General features: G+C 60.4%; 2 non-coding genes across 2 annotated transcripts; both read right to left on the bottom strand.

The window, feature by feature from the left end:
* Positions 1 to 3,193: 3,193 nt before the first annotated feature.
* LOC131862768 (5S ribosomal RNA) lies at positions 3,194 to 3,312 on the bottom strand. The gene has a single exon (XR_009361705.1). It is a non-coding gene; the product is annotated as a 5S ribosomal RNA (ribosomal RNA).
* Positions 3,313 to 10,449: 7,137 nt separating this feature from the next.
* Positions 10,450 to 10,568, bottom strand: LOC131862769 (5S ribosomal RNA). Its single transcript, XR_009361706.1, has one exon. It is a non-coding gene; the product is annotated as a 5S ribosomal RNA (ribosomal RNA).
* Positions 10,569 to 22,500: the final 11,932 nt, after the last annotated feature.

Below are 22,500 nucleotides of genomic sequence, written 5' to 3' on the forward strand. Positions count from 1 at the left end.
CCCGCGTTCCTTTTTTTTCACTATCTTTCAAAACGGAAATTTTAAAATCTCATTTTTTTTTGCCTTTTTCTGGAAATTAGTGAAGGCAGCGCATCAAAGGTGCGCACCTCGCTGCCCACCACGGTGCGCAACGCCGGTGGGCACCCGGGAGTGCTTCGAAGTGTGCTCCAAGGTGCTGCGTGCACGTTGTCGGAGCCCGGTTTGCCCCGGGTGCGCACCTCGCGTGCACCTTCGTCGGGGTGGGCACCTTGGCTGGGTTTGCCCCGGCTGCGCTCCGAAGCGGGGTTATTGGAGCGCCGCCTCTTTTTTTGTCGGAGCGTTTGGTGGGGTTTCTCGCATTGGCTCTTCCGAGGCCCGGTTGCCACCCTGGCGCGCACGAAGTCGGAAGTAGGGTTAATTGCCCGGGTGCGCACCTTTGCCAGGGTGGGCACCTTACCTGGGCTGCGCACCAGGGCGGGCTCAAGATGGCACGCGCGTTCCGTTTTTTTCACTATCTTTCAAAACGGAAATTTTAAAATCTCCTTTTTTTTTTGCCTTTTCTGGAAATTAGTGAAGGCAGCGCATCAAAGGTGCGCACCTCGCTGCCCACCTTGGTGTGCTCTGAGGTGCGCACCCGGGAGCGCTACGAAGTGTGCTCCAAGGTGCGGCGTGCACGTTGTCGGAGCCCGGTTTGCCCCGGGTGCGCACCTCGCCTGCACCTTGGCCGGGGTGGGCACCTTGGCTGGGTTTGCCCAGGGTGCGCTCCGAAGCGGGGTTACTGGAGCGCCCCCTCTTTTTTTGTCAGAGCGTTTGGTGGGGTTTCTCGCATTGGCTCTTCCCAGGCCCGGTTGTTGGGTGCGCTCCCACCCTGGCGCGCGCGAAGTTGGAAGTTGGGTTAATTGCCCGGGCGCGCACCTTCGCCAGGGTGGGAACCTTGGTGCGCACACCTTGGCTGGGCTGCGCACCAGGGCGGGCTCAAGATGGCACCAGCATTCCCTTTTTCTCACTATCTTTCAAAACGGAAATTTTAAAATCTCGTTTTTTTTTTGCCTTTTATGGAAATTAGTGAAGGCATCGCATCAAAGGTGCGCACCTCGCTGCCCACCTTGGTGTGCTCCGAGGTGCCCACCACGGTGCGCAACGCCGGTGCGAACCCGGGAGCGCCCCGATGTGTGCTCCAAGGTGCGGCGTGCACGAAGTCGGACCCCGGTTTGCCCCGGGTGCGCACCTCGCGTGCACCTTGGTGCGCACACCTTGGCTGGGTTGCGCGGCCTGGTGGGCACCATGGTGCGCACCAAGGAGCGCTCCGAAGTGTGCTCCAAGGTGCGGCGTGCACGAAGTCGGAGCCCGGTTTGCCCCGGGTACGCACCTCGCGTGCACCTTCGCCGGGGTGGGCACCTCGGCTGGGTTGCGCGCCCTGGTGCGCACCAAGGAGCGCTCCGAAGTGTGCTCCAAGGTGCGGCGTGCACGAAGTCGGAGCCCGGTTTGCCCCGGGTGCGCACCTTCGCCGCGGTGCGCACCATGGCGTGCACGAAGTCGGAGCCCGGTTTGCCCCGGGTGCGCACCTCGCGTGCACCTTCGGCGGGGTTGCGCGCCCTGGTGGGCACCATGGTGCGCACCAAGGAGCGCTCCGAAGTGTGCTCCAAGGTGCGGCGTGCACGAAGTCGGAGCCCGGTTTGCCCCGGGTGCGCACCTCGCGTGCACCTTCGGCGGGGTTGCGCGCCCTGGTGGGCACCATGGTGCGCACCAAGGAGCGCTCCGAAGTGTGCTCCAAGGTGCGGCGTGCACGAAGTCGGAGCCCGGTTTGCCCCGGGTGCGCACCTCGCGTGCACCTTCGCCGCGGTGGGCACCATGGCGTGCACGAAGTCGGAGCCCGGTTTGCCCCGGGTGCGCACCTCGCGTGCACCTTCGCCGGGGTGGGCACCTCGGCTGGGTTGCGCGCCCTGGTGCGCACCAAGGAGCGCTCCGAAGTGTGCTCCAAGGTGCGGCGTGCACGAAGTCGGAGCCCGGTTTGCCCCGGGTGCGCACCTCGCGTGCACCTTCGCCAGGGTGGGCACCTCGGTGTGCTCCGAGGTGCGAACCCGAGAGCGCTCCGAGGTGCCCACGAAGTCGAAAGTCGGGTTAATTGCATTGTTTTCCCCGGGTGCGCTCCGAGGTGCGCAACATCGGCGCGCACCAAGGAGGGCTCCGAAGTGTGCTCCAAGGTGCGCACGATGGCGTGCACCTCTGGTGCGCACGATTCGGAGCTCGGTTTGACCGGGGTGCGCACACCTTGGCTGGGTTGCGCACCTTTTGTGCGCTCCAAGGTGCGCACGAAGTCGGAGCTCGGTTTGCCCCGGGTGCGCACCTTCGCCAGGGTGCGCACCTTGATGCGCACGCCTTGGCTGGGCTGCGCACCTTGGTGGGCGCCATGGTGCGCACCTTTCGTGCGCTCCAAGGTGCGCACGAAGTCGGAGCTCGGTTTGCCCCGGGTGCGCACCTTGGTGGGCGCCATGGTGCACTCCGAGGTGCCCAAGATTGGTGCGCACCAAGGAGCGCTCCGAAGTGCGCTCCAAGGTGCGCGCGAAGTCGAAAGTTGGGTTAATTGTCCGGTTTGCCTCGGGTGCGCACCTTGCGTGCACCTTCGCCAGGGTGGGCGCCTTGGTGCGCACACCTTGGCTGGGCTGCGCACACCTTGGCACCCGCGTTTCCTTCATTTTAAATTTTTTTTTTTTACAATCTCTCAAGTGGGAAATTCTATAATCTCAACTTTTTTTGCCTTTTCAGGAAACTTTTGAATGGAGCGCATCATTGGTGCGCTCCGAAGTGTGCTCCAAAGCTCTCTCCAGCTGCGTGCACCTGCCCCGGCCGCGCACCCGGCCCCGCCCAGCTTCGCTCACCTGTCCCGGGCGTCTGGTGCGGAACCTTAGAGTAAGAAACATCACCGTGCACCTTGGCCAACGTGCGCGACTCGACCGAGCGCGCACTGGCCGAGGTGCACACCGATTTCACCTGGGTGCGCGCGCAGCACCTCGGGCGCACCGGGGTGCGCGCACAACGCCCGGGTTGCACCGTGGCCTGTGTGCTCGGGGCGCCTCGGGTGCGCGCTCGGTGTCGCCCCCGCGCGCGCGGTAGTGCGGGCAGCGCACCCCGGCCCGGCCCGGCCCCGACGAGAACGCAAACGGGCAAAAGGTTTATTCAAATAGCATTGCGACGCCCGGCGAAAAACTAAAAAAGGGTGCAACACCGGGACTTCCCGGGAGGTCACCCATCCCAGTACTACTCCGGCCCAAGCGCGCTTAACTGCGGAGTTCTGATGGGATCCGGTGCACTAACGCTGGTATGATCGCACCCGTTATGAGCTTGTCGCAGTGTGTACTTAGCAAACCGCGACCCACGTGCGAATCCACCCCGGCCACCCACCCCCGTCGAGGTGCACACCCTCCCTCGCGAAGTGCGCCCCGTTCGCCAAGTGTGAGCCCTGCCCGGGTGCGCGCACCTTGCTAGGGCGTCGGGTGTGCACCCGGCCCGGCCTACGTGCGTGCACCTGGAGGGGGCGTCGTGTGCGTGCAGTGTCCCGTCTGCAACGCGGTGCCCACACACCACCTCGGGCGCAACGACCTGCGCTCACATGTGGGCCGAGTGCACCTTGGTGCATGTTCGGGGCGCCTCGGGTGCACGCTCGATCTTGCCCCGGTGCACCAAGGCGCTCGGTTTGCCCCGGGTGCGCACTTGGTGCAAGGTGGGCACCCAAAATAGGGATCAAGCACCAAAACACAAGTTTCGGGATGCAAAATGGGACCCAAGGACCACAAATGCGTTCCAAGACCCATGATGGGTCCACGAGAACAAAAATGTGTTCCGAGACTTAATAAACAAATATTGGGTTTTAGGAGAAGAAACATGCTCTGATGCCCAAAACGAGAATCGACCCCGAAAAGGCCACAGGCCAAAAGTGGGATGCGAGACAAAAAAAAATGGGACCCGAGGACCAAAATTGGGTTCCCAGGTCGAAGACAGGGCAACCGGACAAGAAACGACCTCTAAGGCTCGAAATGAGTCCCGACGACTAAAACTTGACAAGAAGCACCCATCAGGCACCCAACTCGACACCCATGGGATGCCGACCCACCCGGGCTTCCACCTAGCACACCTTGGCACCCACCCACCCTCGCACCCAACCTCGCACCCAACTTAGCACCTTTGAACCCACATTGGCACTCACCCTGACCCTGGCACCTTGGAACCCACATTGGCACTCACCTTGACCCTGGCACCCACCTTTGCACTCACCTTGGGACCCACCCTGGCTCCCACCTCGGCACCCACCCAGACACCCACCTTGGTTCCTTGGCACCCACCTTGGATCCTTGGCACCCACCCCGACACCCACCTTGGCACGCAACTTGGCTACTTGCCACCCATCTTGGCTCCTTGACGCCCACCCCGACAACCACCCCGTGACCTACCCTGGCTAGGGTTGGTGCACACCCACCCTGGTGCCCACCTTGGCACCCACCCTATGACCCACCTTGGCACGCACCTTAGTACCCACCCCGTTACCCACCCTAGGACCCACCCCGTGACCCACCTTGGCCAGGGTGGGTGCCTTGGTGCGCACAACTTGCCTGGGCTGCACACCAGGGCGGGCTCAAGATGGCACCCGCGTTCCGTTTTTTTCACTATCTTTCAAAACGGAAATTTTAAAATCTCATTTTTTTCTTTTTTTTGCCTTTTCTGGAAATTAGTGAAGGCAGCGCATCAAAGGTGCGCAATGCTGGTGCGAACCCGGGAGCGCTCCGATGTGTGCTCCAAGGTGCGGCGTGCACGAAGTCCGAGCCCGGTTTGCCCCGGGTGCGCACCTCGCGTGCACCTTCGCCGGGGTGAGCACCTTGGCTGGGTTGCGCGCCCTGGTGCGTACCAAGGAGCGCTCTGAAGTGTGCTCCAAGGTGCGGCGTGCACGAAGTCGGAGCCCGGTTTGCCCCGGGTGTGCACCTCGGGTGCGCACCTCGCGTGCACCTTCGCTGCGGTGGGCACCTTGGCTGGGTTGCGCGCCTTGGTGGGCACCATGCAGTGCACGAAGTCGGAGCCCGGTTTGCCCCGGGCGCGCACCTCCGCCAGGGTGGGCACCTTGGTGCGCACAACTTGCCTGGGCTGCGCACCAGGAAGGGCTCAAGATGGCACCCGCGTTCCGTTTTTTTCACTATCTTTCAGAACGGAAATTTTAAAATATCGTTTTTTTTTGCCTTTTCTGGAAATTAGTGAAGGCAGCGCATCAAAGGTGCGCAACGCTGGTGCGAACCTGGGAGCGCTCCGATGTGTGCTCCAAGGTGCGGCGTGCACAAAGTCGGAGCCCGGTTTGCCCCGGGTGCGCCCTGGTGGGCACCATGGTGCGCACCAAGGAGCGCTCCGAAGTGTGCTCCAAGGTGCGGCCTGCACGAAGTCGGAGCCCGGTTTGCCCCGGGTGTGCACCTCGGGTGGGCACCTTGGTGCGCATGCCTTGCCTGGGCTGCGCACCAGGGCGGGCTCAAGATGGCACCCGCGTTCCTTTTTTTTCACTATCTTTCAAAACGGAAATTTTAAAATCTCATTTTTTTTTGCCTTTTTCTGGAAATTAGTGAAGGCAGCGCATCAAAGGTGCGCACCTCGCTGCCCACCACGGTGCGCAACGCCGGTGGGCACCCGGGAGTGCTTCGAAGTGTGCTCCAAGGTGTTGCGTGCACGTTGTCGGAGCCCGGTTTGCCCCGGGTGCGCACCTCGCGTGCACCTTCGTCGGGGTGGGCACCTTGGCTTGGTTTGCCCCGGCTGCGCTCCGAAGCGGGGTTATTGGAGCGCCGCCTCTTTTTTTGTCGGAGCGTTTGGTGGGGTTTCTCGCATTGGCTCTTCCGAGGCCCGGTTGCCACCCTGGCGCGCACGAAGTCGGAAGTAGGGTTAATTGCCCGGGTGCGCACCTTTGCCAGGGTGGCACCTTACCTGGGCTGCGCACCAGGGCGGGCTCAAGATGGCACGCGCGTTCCGTTTTTTTCACTATCTTTCAAAACGGAAATTTTAAAATCTCCTTTTTTTTTTGCCTTTTCTGGAAATTAGTGAAGGCAGCGCATCAAAGGTGCGCACCTCGCTGCCCACCTTGGTGTGCTCTGAGGTGCGCACCCGGGAGCGCTACGAAGTGTGCTCCAAGGTGCGGCGTGCACGTTGTCGGAGCCCGGTTTGCCCCGGGTGCGCACCTCGCCTGCACCTTGGCCGGGGTGGGCACCTTGGCTGGGTTTGCCCAGGGTGCGCTCCGAAGCGGGGTTACTGGAGCGCCCCCTCTTTTTTTGTCAGAGAGTTTGGTGGGGTTTCTCGCATTGGCTCTTCCCAGGCCCGGTTGTTGGGTGCGCTCCCACCCTGGCGCGCGCGAAGTTGGAAGTTGGGTTAATTGCCCGGGCGCGCACCTTCGCCAGGGTGGGCACCTTGGTGCGCAAACCTTGGCTGGGCTGCGCACCAGGGCGGGCTCAAGATGGCACCAGCATTCCCTTTTTCTCACTATCTTTCAAAACGGAAATTTTAAAATCTCGTTTTTTTTTTGCCTTTTATGGAAATTAGTGAAGGCATCGCATCAAAGGTGCGCACCTCGCTGCCCACCTTGGTGTGCTCCGAGGTGCCCACCACGGTGCGCAACGCCGGTGCGAACCCGGGAGCGCCCCGATGTGTGCTCCAAGGTGCGGCGTGCACGAAGTCGGACCCCGGTTTGCCCCGGGTGCGCACCTCGCGTGCACCTTGGTGCGCACACCTTGGCTGGGTTGCGCGGCCTGGTGGGCACCATGGTGCGCACCAAGGAGCGCTCCGAAGTGTGCTCCAAGGTGCGGCGTGCACGAAGTCGGAGCCCGGTTTGCCCCGGGTGCGCACCTTCGCCGCGGTGGGCACCATGGCGTGCACGAAGTCGGAGCCCGGTTTGCCCCGGGTGCGCACCTCGCGTGCACCTTCGCCGGGGTGGGCACCTCGGCTGGGTTGCGCGCCCTGGTGCGCACCAAGGAGCGCTCTGAAGTGTGCTCCAAGGTGCGGCGTGCACGAAGTCGGAGCCCGGTTTGCCCCGGGTGTGCACCTCGCGTGCACCTTCGCTGCGGTGGGCACCTTGGCTGGGTTGCGCGCCTTGGTGGGCACCATGCAGTGCACGAAGTCGGAGCCCGGTTTGCCCCGGGCGCGCACCTCCGCCAGGGTGGGCACCTTGGTGCGCACAACTTGCCTGGGCTGCGCACCAGGAAGGGCTCAAGATGGCACCCGCGTTCCGTTTTTTTCACTATCTTTCAGAACGGAAATTTTAAAATATCGTTTTTTTTTGCCTTTTCTGGAAATTAGTGAAGGCAGCGCATCAAAGGTGCGCAACGCTGGTGCGAACCTGGGAGCGCTCCGATGTGTGCTCCAAGGTGCGGCGTGCACGAAGTCGGACCCCGGTTTGCCCCGGGTGCGCACCTCGCGTGCACCTTGGTGCGCACACCTTGGCTGGGTTGCGCGCCCTGGTGGGCACCATGGTGCGCACCAAGGAGCGCTCCGAAGTGTGCTCCAAGGTGCGGCGTGCACGAAGTCGGAGCCCGGTTTGCCCCGGGTGCGCACCTCGCGTGCACCTTCGCCGCGGTGGGCACCATGGCGTGCACGAAGTCGGAGCCCGGTTTGCCCCGGGTGCGCACCTCGCGTGCACCTTCGCCGGGGTGGGCACCTTGGTGTGCAGACCTTGGCTGGGTTGCGCGCCCTGGTGGGCACCATGGTGCGCACCAAGGAGCGCTCCGAAGTGTGCTCCAAGGTGCGGCCTGCACGAAGTCGGAGCCCGGTTTGCCCCGGGTGTGCACCTCGGGTGGGCACCTTGGTGCGCATGCCTTGCCTGGGCTGCGCACCAGGGCGGGCTCAAGATGGCACCCGCGTTCCTTTTTTTTCACTATCTTTCAAAACGGAAATTTTAAAATCTCATTTTTTTTTGCCTTTTTCTAGAAATTAGTGAAGGCAGCGCATCAAAGGTGCGCACCTCGCTGCCCACCACGGTGCGCAACGCCGGTGGGCACCCGGGAGTGCTTCGAAGTGTGCTCCAAGGTGCTGCGTGCACGTTGTCGGAGCCCGGTTTGCCCCGGGTGCGCACCTCGCGTGCACCTTCGTCGGGGTGGGCACCTTGGCTGGGTTTGCCCCGGCTGCGCTCCGAAGCGGGGTTATTGGAGCGCCGCCTCTTTTTTTGTCGGAGCGTTTGGTGGGGTTTCTCGCATTGGCTCTTCCGAGGCCCGGTTGCCACCCTGGCGCGCACGAAGTCGGAAGTAGGGTTAATTGCCCGGGTGCGCACCTTTGCCAGGGTGGGCACCTTACCTGGGCTGCGCACCAGGGCGGGCTCAAGATGGCACGCGCGTTCCGTTTTTTTCACTATCTTTCAAAACGGAAATTTTAAAATCTCCTTTTTTTTTTGCCTTTTCTGGAAATTAGTGAAGGCAGCGCATCAAAGGTGCGCACCTCGCTGCCCACCTTGGTGTGCTCTGAGGTGCGCACCCGGGAGCGCTACGAAGTGTGCTCCAAGGTGCGGCGTGCACGTTGTCGGAGCCCGGTTTGCCCCGGGTGCGCACCTCGCCTGCACCTTGGCCGGGGTGGGCACCTTGGCTGGGTTTGCCCAGGGTGCGCTCCGAAGCGGGGTTACTGGAGCGCCCCCTCTTTTTTTGTCAGAGCGTTTGGTGGGGTTTCTCGCATTGGCTCTTCCCAGGCCCGGTTGTTGGGTGCGCTCCCACCCTGGCGCGCGCGAAGTTGGAAGTTGGGTTAATTGCCCGGGCGCGCACCTTCGCCAGGGTGGGCACCTTGGTGCGCACACCTTGGCTGGGCTGCGCACCAGGGCGGGCTCAAGATGGCACCAGCATTCCCTTTTTCTCACTATCTTTCAAAACGGAAATTTTAAAATCTCGTTTTTTTTTTGCCTTTTATGGAAATTAGTGAAGGCATCGCATCAAAGGTGCGCACCTCGCTGCCCACCTTGGTGTGCTCCGAGGTGCCCACCACGGTGCGCAACGCCGGTGCGAACCCGGGAGCGCCCCGATGTGTGCTCCAAGGTGCGGCGTGCACGAAGTCGGACCCCGGTTTGCCCCGGGTGCGCACCTCGCGTGCACCTTCGCCGGGGTGGGCACCTCGGCTGGGTTGCGCGCCCTGGTGCGCACCAAGGAGCGCTCCGAAGTGTGCTCCAAGGTGCGGCGTGCACGAAGTCGGAGCCCGGTTTGCCCCGGGTGCGCACCTCGCGTGCACCTTCGCCAGGGTGGGCACCTCGGTGCGCACACCTTCTCAATGTTTTCTTGCCTTTTCTGGAAATTGGTGAAGGCAGCGCATCAAAGGTGCGCACCTCGGTGTGCTCCGAGGTGCGAACCCGAGAGCGCTCCGAGGTGCCCACGAAGTCGAAAGTCGGGTTAATTGCATTGTTTTCCCCGGGTGCGCTCCGAGGTGCGCAACATCGGCGCGCACCAAGGAGGGCTCCGAAGTGTGCTCCAAGGTGCGCACGATGGCGTGCACCTCTGGTGCGCACGATTCGGAGCTCGGTTTGACCGGGGTGCGCACACCTTGGCTGGGTTGCGCACCTTTTGTGCGCTCCAAGGTGCGCACGAAGTCGGAGCTCGGTTTGCCCCGGGTGCGCACCTTCGCCAGGGTGCGCACCTTGATGCGCACGCCTTGGCTGGGCTGCGCACCTTGGTGGGCGCCATGGTGCGCACCTTTCGTGCGCTCCAAGGTGCGCACGAAGTCGGAGCTCGGTTTGCCCCGGGTGCGCACCTTGGTGGGCGCCATGGTGCACTCCGAGGTGCCCAAGATTGGTGCGCACCAAGGAGCGCTCCGAAGTGCGCTCCAAGGTGCGCGCGAAGTCGAAAGTTGGGTTAATTGTCCGGTTTGCCTCGGGTGCGCACCTTGCGTGCACCTTCGCCAGGGTGGGCGCCTTGGTGCGCACACCTTGGCTGGGCTGCGCACACCTTGGCACCCGCGTTTCCTTCATTTTAAATTTTTTTTTTTTACAATCTCTCAAGTGGGAAATTCTATAATCTCAACTTTTTTTGCCTTTTCAGGAAACTTTTGAATGGAGCGCATCATTGGTGCGCTCCGAAGTGTGCTCCAAAGCTCTCTCCAGCTGCGTGCACCTGCCCCGGCCGCGCACCCGGCCCCGCCCAGCTTCGCTCACCTGTCCCGGGCGTCTGGTGCGGAACCTTAGAGTAAGAAACATCACCGTGCACCTTGGCCAACGTGCGCGACTCGACCGAGCGCGCACTGGCCGAGGTGCACACCGATTTCACCTGGGTGCGCGCGCAGCACCTCGAGCGCACCGGGGTGCGCGCACAACGCCCGGGTTGCACCGTGGCCTGTGTGCTCGGGGCGCCTCGGGTGCGCGCTCGGTGTCGCCCCCGCGCGCGCGGTAGTGCGGGCAGCGCACCCCGGCCCGGCCCGGCCCCGACGAGAACGCAAACGGGCAAAAGGTTTATTCAAATAGCATTGCGACGCCCGGCGAAAAACTAAAAAAGGGTGCAACACCGGGACTTCCCGGGAGGTCACCCATCCCAGTACTACTCCGGCCCAAGCGCGCTTAACTGCGGAGTTCTGATGGGATCCGGTGCACTAACGCTGGTATGATCGCACCCGTTATGAGCTTGTCGCAGTGTGTACTTAGCAAACCGCGACCCACGTGCGAATCCACCCCGGCCACCCACCCCCGTCGAGGTGCACACCCTCCCTCGCGAAGTGCGCCCCGTTCGCCAAGTGTGAGCCCTGCCCGGGTGCGCGCACCTTGCTAGGGCGTCGGGTGTGCACCCGGCCCGGCCTACGTGCGTGCACCTGGAGGGGGCGTCGTGTGCGTGCAGTGTCCCGTCTGCAACGCGGTGCCCACACACCACCTCGGGCGCAACGACCTGCGCTCACATGTGGGCCGAGTGCACCTTGGTGCATGTTCGGGGCGCCTCGGGTGCACGCTCGATCTTGCCCCGGTGCACCAAGGCGCTCGGTTTGCCCCGGGTGCGCACTTGGTGCAAGGTGGGCACCCAAAATAGGGATCAAGCACCAAAACACAAGTTTCGGGATGCAAAATGGGACCCAAGGACCACAAATGCGTTCCAAGACCCATGATGGGTCCACGAGAACAAAAATGTGTTCCGAGACTTAATAAACAAATATTGGGTTTTAGGAGAAGAAACATGCTCTGATGCCCAAAACGAGAATCGACCCCGAAAAGGCCACAGGCCAAAAGTGGGATGCGAGACAAAAAAAAATGGGACCCGAGGACCAAAATTGGGTTCCCAGGTCGAAGACAGGGCAACCGGACAAGAAACGACCTCTAAGGCTCGAAATGAGTCCCGACGACTAAAACTTGACAAGAAGCACCCATCAGGCACCCAACTCGACACCCATGGGATGCCGACCCACCCGGGCTTCCACCTAGCACACCTTGGCACCCACCCACCCTCGCACCCAACCTCGCACCCAACTTAGCACCTTTGAACCCACATTGGCACTCACCCTGACCCTGGCACCTTGGAACCCACATTGGCACTCACCTTGACCCTGGCACCCACCTTTGCACTCACCTTGGGACCCACCCTGGCTCCCACCTCGGCACCCACCCAGACACCCACCTTGGTTCCTTGGCACCCACCTTGGATCCTTGGCACCCACCCCGACACCCACCTTGGCACGCAACTTGGCTACTTGCCACCCACCTTGGCTCCTTGACGCCCACCCCGACAACCACCCCGTGACCTACCCTGGCTAGGGTTGGTGCACACCCACCCTGGTGCCCACCTTGGCACCCACCCTATGACCCACCTTGGCACGCACCTTAGTACCCACCCCGTTACCCACCCTAGGACCCACCCCGTGACCCACCTTGGCCAGGGTGGGTGCACCCACCCTGGTGCCCACCTTGGCACCCACCCATCCTAGCACCCAGCCTGTGACCGGGCTTGGAACCCAACCTTGCACCCGCACCCGTCTTGGCCAGTGTGGGTGCGCACCCATCCTGGCACCCACGTTGTGACACACCCTTTAACCCACGCACCCTAGCACCCACGTTGGCACCCACCTTGGAACCCAACCTAGCAACTTGGCACCCACCCCGTGACCCACCTTGGCATCCACCATAGCAGTCGCCGACTTGGCACCCACCTCGGCACCCACCTTGACACTTGTGGACCCACCTTGCCACTCACCCTAGCATCGACCCATCCTAGCACCCACCCTGGCACCTTTGCACCCTAGCACTCACCCATCCTAGCACCTAACCTGTGACCCACCTTGACACTCACCCTCGCACCCACCTTGGAACCCAACCTAGCACCCACCCACCCTGACACCAACCCTAGCACCTACCCACCCTTGCACCCACCCTGTGACCCATCTTGGCACCCACCCATCCTACCACTCAACCTATCACCCACCTTCTCACCCACCTTGGCATCCACCTTAGCACCCACCCACACTGGCACCTTGGCACCCACCTCGGGCAAGGTGGGTGCACACCCACCCTGGCACCCAATTTAGAACCCACCGAGCATGTTACCCACCTTGGCACCCACATTGCAGCCCACCCTAGTACCCACCCTATGACCCACATTGGCATCCACACCCTAGCACCCAGGCACCTCGACACCCGCCTTGACACCCACCCTAGCACTGAACCTGTGACCCACCTTGGAACTCACCCTAGAACCCACCCACCCTGTGAACCACCTTGGCATCCACCTTAGCACCCACCCACCTTGGCACCCACTCTAGCACTCACCCATCCTAACACCCAACTTGTTACCCACCTTGGCACCCGCCCTCGCGTCCACCTTGAAACCCACCCTAGCACCCACCCACGCAGGAGCCCACCTTGGCACCCAACCTAACACCCACGCATCCTGGCACCCAACTTGTGACCCACCTTGGAACCCACCCTAGTACCCACCTTTGAACCCACTATATCACCAACCCACCTTGGCACCCACCCTATGACCCTCTTTGGAATCCACCCTAGCACGCACCCACCCTGGCACCCACCATGGAGCGCACCCTAGCACCCACCCACCTCGGCACGCACCTCAACACCCACCTTGGTGTGCGCACTGCGCCAACCTCTCAAAGACCCTATGTGGTGCGCTCCAAAGTGTACACCTTTGGTGCGCTCCAAGGTGCGCACCTTTGGTGCACACCGAGGTGCACACCAAAGTGTGCACCGAGGTGAGCACCAAAGTGCACTCCAGGGTGCACACCAAGGCGTGCACCTTTGGTGCGGTCAATGCAAACGAATTCGGAAGTTGGGGTCGATGTCCTAATCGCTGCTGCAGACTACACGTATGAGAATCGGACAAATAGCTTTATATAGGGGAGGTGTTGCGTTTGATGGGTCGACTCCCCTGGTTGTGTGCACTGCACCAACTTCAAAGACCCTGTCTTGTTTAAGAAGTCAAAAGTTGGGGTGGATGTCCTAATCATTGCTGCAGTCTACGCATGTATGAGAATCAGACAAATAGCTTATATAGGGGAGGTGTTGCATTCGGTGGGTTGACTCCCCTGGTTGTGCGCACTGCGCCAACCTCAAAGACCCCGCATAGCAGAAGAAGTCGGAAGTCGGATTTTGGTGAGCACCAAGGCGTGCACCTTTGGTGCGGTCAACGCAGACGAATTCAGAAGTTGGGGTGGATGTCCTAATCGTTGTTGCAGGCTACACATGTATGAGAATCAGACAAATAGCTTATATAGGGGAGGTGTTGGGTTTGATGGGTCAACTCCCTTGGTTGTGCGCATTACGCCAACCTCAAAGACCTTGTTTTCGTTAAGAAGTCAAAAGTTGGGGTCAATGTCCTAATGGCTCCTGCAGGCTACACATGTATGAGAATCGGACAAATAGCTTATATAGGGGAGGTGTTGGGTTTGATGGGTCGACTCCCCTGGTTGTGCGCATTACGTCAACCTCAAAGACCTTGTTTTCGTTAAGAAGTCAAAAGTTGGGGTCGATGTCCTAATTGCTCCTGTAGACTACACATGTATGAGAATCAGACAAATAGCTTATATAGGGGAGGTGTTGGGTTTGATGGGTTGACTCCCCTAGTTGTTCGCATTACACCAACCTCAAAGACCTTGTTTTCGTTTAGAAGCCGAAAGTTGGGGTCGATGTCCTAATTGCTCCTGCAGGCTACGCATGTATGAGAATCAGACAAATAGCTTATATAGGGGAGGTGTTGGGTTTGATGGGTCGACTCCCCTGGTTGTGCGCATTGCGCCAACCTCAAAGACCCTGCATTGCGGATGAAGTCGAAAGTCAGAGTTTGGTGTGCTACAAGGTGTGGTCGAAGGTGCTCACCTAGGTGTGCACCTTTGGAGCACAGGAAAAGTGCCCTCCAAAAGTGCGCACCTTTGGAGTGCACAAAAGTGCCCTCCAAAAGTGCGCACCTTTGGAGCGCAGAAAAGTGCCCTCCAAAAAGTGCCCTCCAAAAGTGCGCACCTTTGGAGCGCAGAAAAGTGCCCTCCAAAAAGTGCCCTCCAAAAGTGCGCACCTTTGGAGCGCAGAAAAGTGCCCTCCAAAAAGTGCCCTCCAAAAGTGCGCACCTTTGGAGCGCAGAAAAGTGCCCTCCAAAAAGTGCCCTCCAAAAGTGCGCACCTTTGGAGCGCAGAAAAGTGCCCTCCAAAAAGTGCCCTCCAAAAGTGCGCACCTTTGGAGCGCAGAAAAGTGCCCTCCAAAAAGTGCCCTCCAAAAGTGCGCACCTTTGGAGCGCAGAAAAGTGCCCTCCAAAAAGTGCCCTCCAAAAGTGCGCACCTTTGGAGCGCAGAAAAGTGCCCTCCAAAAAGTGCCCTCCAAAAGTGCGCACCTTTGGAGCGCAGAAAAGTGCCCTCCAAAAGTGCGCACCTTTGGAGCGCACAAAAGTGCCCTCCAAAAGTGCGCACTTTTGGTGCGCACCAAGGCGCTGGTTCGGTCGTTGCAGGCGAGTTCGGAAGTTGGGGTCGATGTCCTGAGCGGAGGTGCAAACTACACAGGTGTCGGAATCGGACAAATAGCTTATATAGGGGAGGTGTATGCTTCGATGGGTCGACTCCCCAGGTTGAGCGCACCGCGCCAACCTCAAAGACCCTACGGTATGGATGAAGTCGGAAGTTGGGTCCGATGACCGATTCGATTAGTAGGTATGCTCATGAGGTCGGAATTTGGGTCCGATGACCTGCCATGTGCAGGAAGGCGAATGTTGACACTGTGCGTTGCAAGGTGCACACCAAGGCGCTGGTGCGGTCTTTTTAGTCGAGTTCGGAAGTTGGGGTCGATGTCCTGATCGGAGGTGCAAGCTACACAGGTGTGGGAATCGGACAAATAGCTTATATAGGGGAGGTGTATGCTTCGTTGGGTCGACTCCCCGGGTTGAGCGCACCGCGCCAACCTCAAAGACCCTACGGTATGGATGAAGTCGGAAGTTGGGTCCGATGACCAATTCGATATGTAGGCATACTCGCGAGGTCGGAATTTGGGTCCGATGACCTGCCACGTGCAGGAAGGCGAATGTTGGCACTGTGCGTTGCAAGGTGCGCACCAAGGCGCTGGTTCGGTCGTTGGAGGCGAGTTCGGAAGTTGGGGTCGATGTCTTGATCGGAGGTGCAAACTACACAGGTGTGGGAATCGGACAAATAGCTTATATAGGGGAGGTGTATGCTTCGTTGGGTCGACTCCCCGGGTTGAGCGCACCGCGCCAACCTCAAAGACCCTACGGTATGGATGAAGTCGGAAGTTGGGTCCGATGACCGATTCGATATGTAGGCATACTCGCGAGGTCGGAATTTGGGTCCGATGACCTGCCATGTGCAGGAAGGCGAATGTTGGGACTGTGCGTCGCAAGGTGCGCACCAAGGCGCTGGTGCCGTCGTTGCAGTCGAGTTCGGAAGTTGGGGTCGATGTCCTGGTCAGAGGTGCAAACTACACAGGTGTGGGAATCGGACAAATAGCTTATATAGGGGAGGTGTATGCTTCGATGGGTCGACTCCCTGGGTTGAGCGCACCGCGCCAACCTCAAAGACCCTACAGTATGGATGAAGTCGGAAGTTGGGTCCGATGACCGATTCGATACGTAGGCATATTGGCGAGGTCTGAATTTGTGTCCGATGACCTGCCATGCGCAGGAAGGCGGAATTTGGGTCCGATGACCGAGTTGATGGCGTGCCATGCGCAGAAAGGCGGAATTTGGGTCCGATGACCGAGTTGATGTTGATGGCCCGCCATGCACAGGAAGGCGGAATTTGGGTCCGATGACCGATTTGAAGGCGTGCCATACGCAAAAAGGCGGAGTTTGGGTCCGATGACCGAGTTGATATTGATGGCCCGCCATGCGCAGGAAGGCGGAATTTGGGTCCGATGACCTGACATACGCATGGAGTCCGACTCGGGGGCCGATGTTCGATTCGATGACTTGCATTGTGGGTAAAGTCGGAAGTTGTGGTCTTTGACCCGATTCGATGACCAGACTTCGGCTGCTTGAGAATCGGACAAATAACTTATATAGGGGAGGTAGTGTTCTCGAGCATCCTCCCCCCGTGCCCGTTTATGTCGATTGATGCTGGTGCTCGACTGGTTGGAGCACTCGGATGCAAAAATCTTGCACCAGGATTTATCGATTGTGATGGACACGGCAAGTCTCCTGATTGCTATGCAGGAGCTCATCGTGAATCTCTATGCGGCCTTGGTATGGACTCGACCTGCGGAATGGTTCGGCAATGGTAGTCGCTCCAACACGTCCTTGCAATGGCCACAGAGGTGATTCGACTAGAGCTCCAGTCTAGCTTTTGGGTTGCTTGGCGGACTGGTATAGCCGCGATCGAGTTCCGGCCATGAACGTTTTAGATAGCTCTTGGGCTTTCTGGGACGGAAGTCGGAAGTTTGGGCTGTTGTCCGATTTGATGACCATTCTTCGGATGTGTGAGAATCGGACAAATAACTTATATAGGGGACTGTGTTGTCTCACGCAGCCCCCTCCGTGCCCCTCTATCTCGACCGATGTTGGTGCTTGAAAGGGTTGGGATCGCTCGGATTTATAAACGTGCACCACCATTTGTCGAGTGTGAGGGACGCGGCAGGTCTCCTAAATGCTATGCGGGCGCTCTCTGAGAATCTCTATCCGGCCTCGACACAGACTAGTCTTGCTGAATGGTTTGGCACTGGTAGTCGATCCAACACGTCGTTGTTGTGGCCGCCTAGGCGATTCGATTCGAGCCCCCGTCTAGCTTTTGGGTTGCTTGGCGGATTTTGCCCTATCCGCAAGTGAGCTCGGTCCCTAAACGTTCGAGAAACCCGATTGCTATGCGCCGACTCTCTTTCTTGCGAGCCTCCATCTAGCTTTTGGGTCTCTACGGAACGGAAGTCGGAATCTGGGACCGTTGTTTGATTCGACGAGGCAGACTACGGTTGTGCGAGAATCGGACAAATAACTTATATAGGGGAGGTGTTGACTGGAGCATTCTCCCCCGTGCCCCTCTAACTCGACCAATGCTGGCGCTCGAACGGTGGTAGCGCTCGGATTTTCATTGAGCGCCAGCATTGGTCGATTTAGAGGGGCATGCGAGATTCCCGAATGCTATGCGAGGGCTCTAACGGAAATGTCTATTGGTTTCGGTATGGATGCAATTGCGAGTGGTTCGGCAAAGGTAGTCGTTCCGATGCGTCCATGTCGTGGCCAAATCGATAATTCGATTTGAGCCCTCGTATAGCATTTGGGTCTCTCGATGTGATTCCGCATTCCAGTCCCTTTGGGCACTGCTTGAGCCGCATCCCAGGGGGTTCCCTTCCCAATAATCTGCCTCGCAACCCGATTGCTATGCGGTGAGGCTCCTCGGCCGCCTCGGAACTATCTGTGTATCAGACGCATCGCGGGATAAGGGGTTGGCAACGGTAGTCGCCCCAAGCGCGTCCGATGCTTGGACCATTCCGAGGCGGCCCTGAAGCCTCTTCCGTCTAGCCGTTGGGTCCTTCTCGCCGCATCCCTCGCCTCGCACCCCGATTGCTATGCGGTGAGGCTCCTCGGCCGCCTCGGAACTATCTGTGTATCGGACGCGTCGCGGGATAAGGGGTTGTCACTGGTAGTCGCCCCAAGCGCGTCCGATGCTTGGACCATTCCGAGGCGGCCCTGAAGCCTCTTCCGTCTAGCCGTTGGGTCCTTCTCGCCGCATCCCTCGCCTCGCACCCCGATTGCTATGCGGTGAGGCTCCTCGGCCGCCTCGGAACTATCTGTGTATCGGACGCGTCGCGGGATAAGGGGTTGTCATTGGTAGTCGCCCCAAGCGCGTCCGATGCTTGGACCATTCCGAGGCGGCCCTGAAGCCTCTTCCGTCTAGCCGTTGGGTCCTTCTCGCCGCATCCCTCGCCTCGCACCCCGATTGCTATGCGGTGAGGCTCCTCGGCCGCCTCGGAACTATCTGTGTATCGGACGCGTCGCGGGATAAGGGGTTGTCACTGGTAGTCGCCCCAAGCGCGTCCGATGCTTGGACCATTCCGAGGCGGCCCTGAAGCCTCTTCCGTCTAGCCGTTGGGTCCTTCTCGCCGCATCCCTCGCCTCGCACCCCGATTGCTATGCGGTGAGGCTCCTCGGCCGCCTCGGAACTATCTGTGTATCGGACGCGTCGCGGGATAAGGGGTTGTCACTGGTAGTCGCCCCAAGCGCGTTCGATGCTTGGACCATTCCGAGGCGGCCCTGAAGCCTCTTCCGTCTAGCCGTTGGGTCCTTCTCGCCGCATCCCTCGCCTCGCACCCCGATTGCTATGCGGTGAGGCTCCTCGGCCGCCTTGGAACTATCTGTGTATCGGACGCATCGCGGGATAAGGGGTTGTCACTGGTAGTCGCCCCAAGCGCGTCCGATGCTTGGACCATTCCGAGGCGGACCCGAAGCCTCTTCCGTCTAGCCGTTGGGTCCTTCTCGCCGCATCCTTCGCCTCGCACCCCGATTGCTATGCGGTGAGGCTCCTCGGCCGCCTCGGAACTATCTGTGTATCGGACGCGTCGCGGGATAAGGGGTTGTCACTGGTAGTCGCCCCAAGCGCGTCCGATGCTTGGACCATTCCGAGGCGGACCCGAAGCCTCTTCCGTCTAGCCGTTGGGTCCTTCTCGCCGCATCCCTCGCCTCGCACCCCGATTGCTATGCGGTGAGGCTCCTCGGCCGCCTTGGAACTATCTGTGTATCGGACGCGTCGCGGGATAAGGGGTTGTCACTGGTAGTCGCCCCAAGCGCGTCCGATGCTTGGACCATTCCGAGGCGGACCCGAAGCCTCTTCCGTCTAGCCGTTGGGTCCTTCTCGCCGCATCCCTCGCCTCGCACCCCGATTGCTATGCGGTGAGGCTCCTCGGCCGCCTTGGAACTATCTGTGTATCGGACGCGTCGCGGGATAAGGGGTTGTCACTGGTAGTCGCCCCAAGCGCGTCCGATGCTTGGACCATTCCGAGGCGGACCCGAAGCCTCTTCCGTCTAGCCGTTGGGTCCTTCTCGCCGCATCCCTCGCCTCGCACCCCGATTGCTATGCGGTGAGGCTCCTCGGCCGCCTTGGAACTATCTGTGTATCGGACGCGTCGCGGGATAAGGGGTTGTCACTGGTAGTCGCCCCAAGCGCGTCCGATGCTTGGACCATTCCGAGGCGGCCCCGAAGCCTCTTCCGTGTAGCCGTTGGGTCGTTCTCGCCGCATCCCTCGCCTCGCACCCCGATTGCTATGCGGTGAGGCTCCTCGGCCGCCTTGGAACTATCTGTGTATCGGACGCGTCGTGGGATAAGGGGTTGTCACTGGTAGTCGCCCCAAGCGCGTCCGATGCTTGGACCATTCCGAGGCGGCCCCGAAGCCTCTTCCGTGTAGCCGTTGGGTCCTTCTCGCCGCATCCCTCGCCTCGCACCCCGATTGCTATGCGGTGAGGCTCCTCGGCCGCCTTGGAACTATCTGTGTATCGGACGCGTCGCGGGATAAGGGGTTGTCACTGGTAGTCGCCCCAAGCGCGTCCGATGCTTGGACCATTCCGAGGCGGACCTGAAGCCTCTTCCCTCTAGCCGTTGGGGCTTTCTCGCCGCATCCCTCGCCTCGCACCCTGATTGCTATGCTGTGAGGCTCCTCGGCCGCCTTGGAACTATCTGTGTATCGGACGCATCGCGGGATAAGGGGTTGGCAGTGGTAGTCGCCCCAAGCGCATCCGATGCTTGGACCATTCCGAGGCGGCCCTGCAGCCTCTTCCGTCTAGCCGTTGGGGCCATCTCGCCGCATCCCCCACCTCGCACCACGATTGCTATGCGGTGAGGCTCCTTGGCCGCCTCGGAACTATCTGTGTATCGGACGCATCGCGGGATAAGGGGTTGTCACTGGTAGTCGCCCCAAGCGCGTCCGATGCTTGGACTATTCCGAGGCGGCCCTGCAGCCTCTTCCGTCTAGCCGTTGGGGCCATCTCGCTGCATCCCCCACCTCCTCGGCCGCCTCGGAACTATCTGTGTATCGGACGCATCGCGGGATAAGGGGTTGGCAGTGGTAGTCGCCCCAAGCGCGTCCGATGCTTGGACTATTCCGAGGCAGCCCTGCAGCCTCTTCCGTCTAGCCTTTGGGGCCATCTCGCCGCATCCCTCGCCTCGCACCCCGATTGCTATGCGGTGAGGCTCCTCGGCCGCCTGGGAACTATCTTCGTATCGGACGCATCGCGGGATAAGGGGTTGTCACTGGTAGTCGCCCCAAGCGCGTCCGATGCTTGGACTATTCCGAGGCGGCCCTGTGGCCTCTTCCGTCTAGCCGTTGGGGCCATCTCGCCGCATCCCCCACCTCGCACCCCGATTGCTATGCGGTGAGGCTCTTCGGCCGCCTTGGAACTATCTTCGTATCGGACGCATCGCGGGATAAGGGGTTGTCACTGGTAGTGGCCCCAAGCGCGTCCGATGCTTGGACTATTCCGAGGCGGCCCTGCAGCCTCTTCCGTCTAGCCGTTGGGGCCATCTCGCCGCATCCCCCACCTCGCACCCCGATTGCTATGCGGTGAGGCTCCTCGGCCGCCTTGGAACTATCTTCGTATCGGACGCATCGCGGGATAAGGGGTTGTCACTGGTAGTCGCCCCAAGCGCGTCCGATGCTTGGACTATTCCGACGCGGCCCTGTGGCCTCTTCCGTCTAGCCGTTGGGGCCATCTCGCCGCATCCCCCACCTCGCACCCCGATTGCTATGCGGTGAGGCTCCTCGGCCGCCTTGGAACCATCTTCGTATCGGACGCATCGCGGGATAGGGGGCTGTCACTGGTAGTCGCCCCAAGCGTGTCCGATGCTTGGACCATTCCTAGGCGGCCCTGAAGCCTCTTCCGTCTAGCCGTTGGGGCCTTCCCGCCCCATCCCTCGCCTCGCACCCCCGATTGCTATGCGGTGAGGCTCCTCGGCCGCCTTGGAACCATCTGTGTATCGGACGCATCGCGGGATAAGGGGTTGGCACTGGCAGTCGCCCCAAGCGCGTCCGATGCTTGGACCATTCCGAGGTGGCCCTGAAGCCTCTTCCGTCTAGCCGTTGGGGCCTTCCCGCCCCATCCCTCGCCTCGCACCCCGATTGATATGCGGTGAGGCTCCTCGGCCGCCTTGGAACTATCTGTGTATCGGACGCATCGCGGGATAAGGGGTTGGCACTGGTAGTCGTCCCAATCGCATCCGATGCTTGGACCATTCCGAGGCGGCCCTGCAGCCTCTTCCGTTTAGCCGTCGGGGCCTTCCCGCCGCATCCCTCGCCTCGCATCCCGATTCCTATGCGGTGAGTCTTCTCGGCCGCCGCGGAACTATACCTGTTATTGCTACTGCATCCTTCGGCTGGTAACCTCCTCTGCCGCCTTGGAACGTTCTCTTTGTCGGACGCGTCGCGGGATAAGGGGTTGGCACTGGTAGTCGCCCCAAGCGCGCCCGATGCATAGACCGCTCCGAGTCGACCTTGCTTTCAGCCTCTCACATGCATAGACCTCTCTGAGTCGACCCTGCAGCCTCTCACGTTTAGCCTTTGGAATCTCGCCTCACAACATGATTGCTATCCTTGATGCATCCCTTGCCTCGAGCCCTGATTGCTTTCTTGGCTGCATCCCTCCTCTCCTCACAGCCCGGTTGTCATCACTGCTTCATCCGTCGCTTCATGCATTCTGGCTGCTGGGCCCTTCCCACCGCACACCTCGATTGCTATCTCTTCTGCATCACACACCCCGATTGCTATCTCTGCTACATCCCTCGGCTCTCACTTCTGCATCCTTCGCCTCACACCTCGATTGCTATCAATGCTGCATCCGTAACCTCACACCCCGATTGCTATGCGGGGAGGCTCCTTGGCCGCCTTGGAAATTTCTGTGTGTCGGACGCACCGCGGGATAAGGGGTTGGCACTGGTAGTCGCCCCAAGTGCGCCCGATTCTTAGACCGCTTCGAGGTGACCTCGTAGCCTCTTTCGTCCAGGCTTCCTGCCTTCAACGCCCTTTTTACACCTCGATTGCTATGCGCGGGCTCGTTGGCGTCTATCACCTCTCTGCGAAGAGTGGCACGATGATTGTTGGGGTAAATCGTAGCAGTCCGATCTCTGGCCTTGGGCCATTGTGAG

Source organism: Cryptomeria japonica, unplaced genomic scaffold (genome assembly GCF_030272615.1).
Source record: "Cryptomeria japonica unplaced genomic scaffold, Sugi_1.0 HiC_scaffold_51, whole genome shotgun sequence".
In the NCBI taxonomy this organism is placed as follows: Eukaryota; Viridiplantae; Streptophyta; class Pinopsida; order Cupressales; family Cupressaceae; genus Cryptomeria; species Cryptomeria japonica.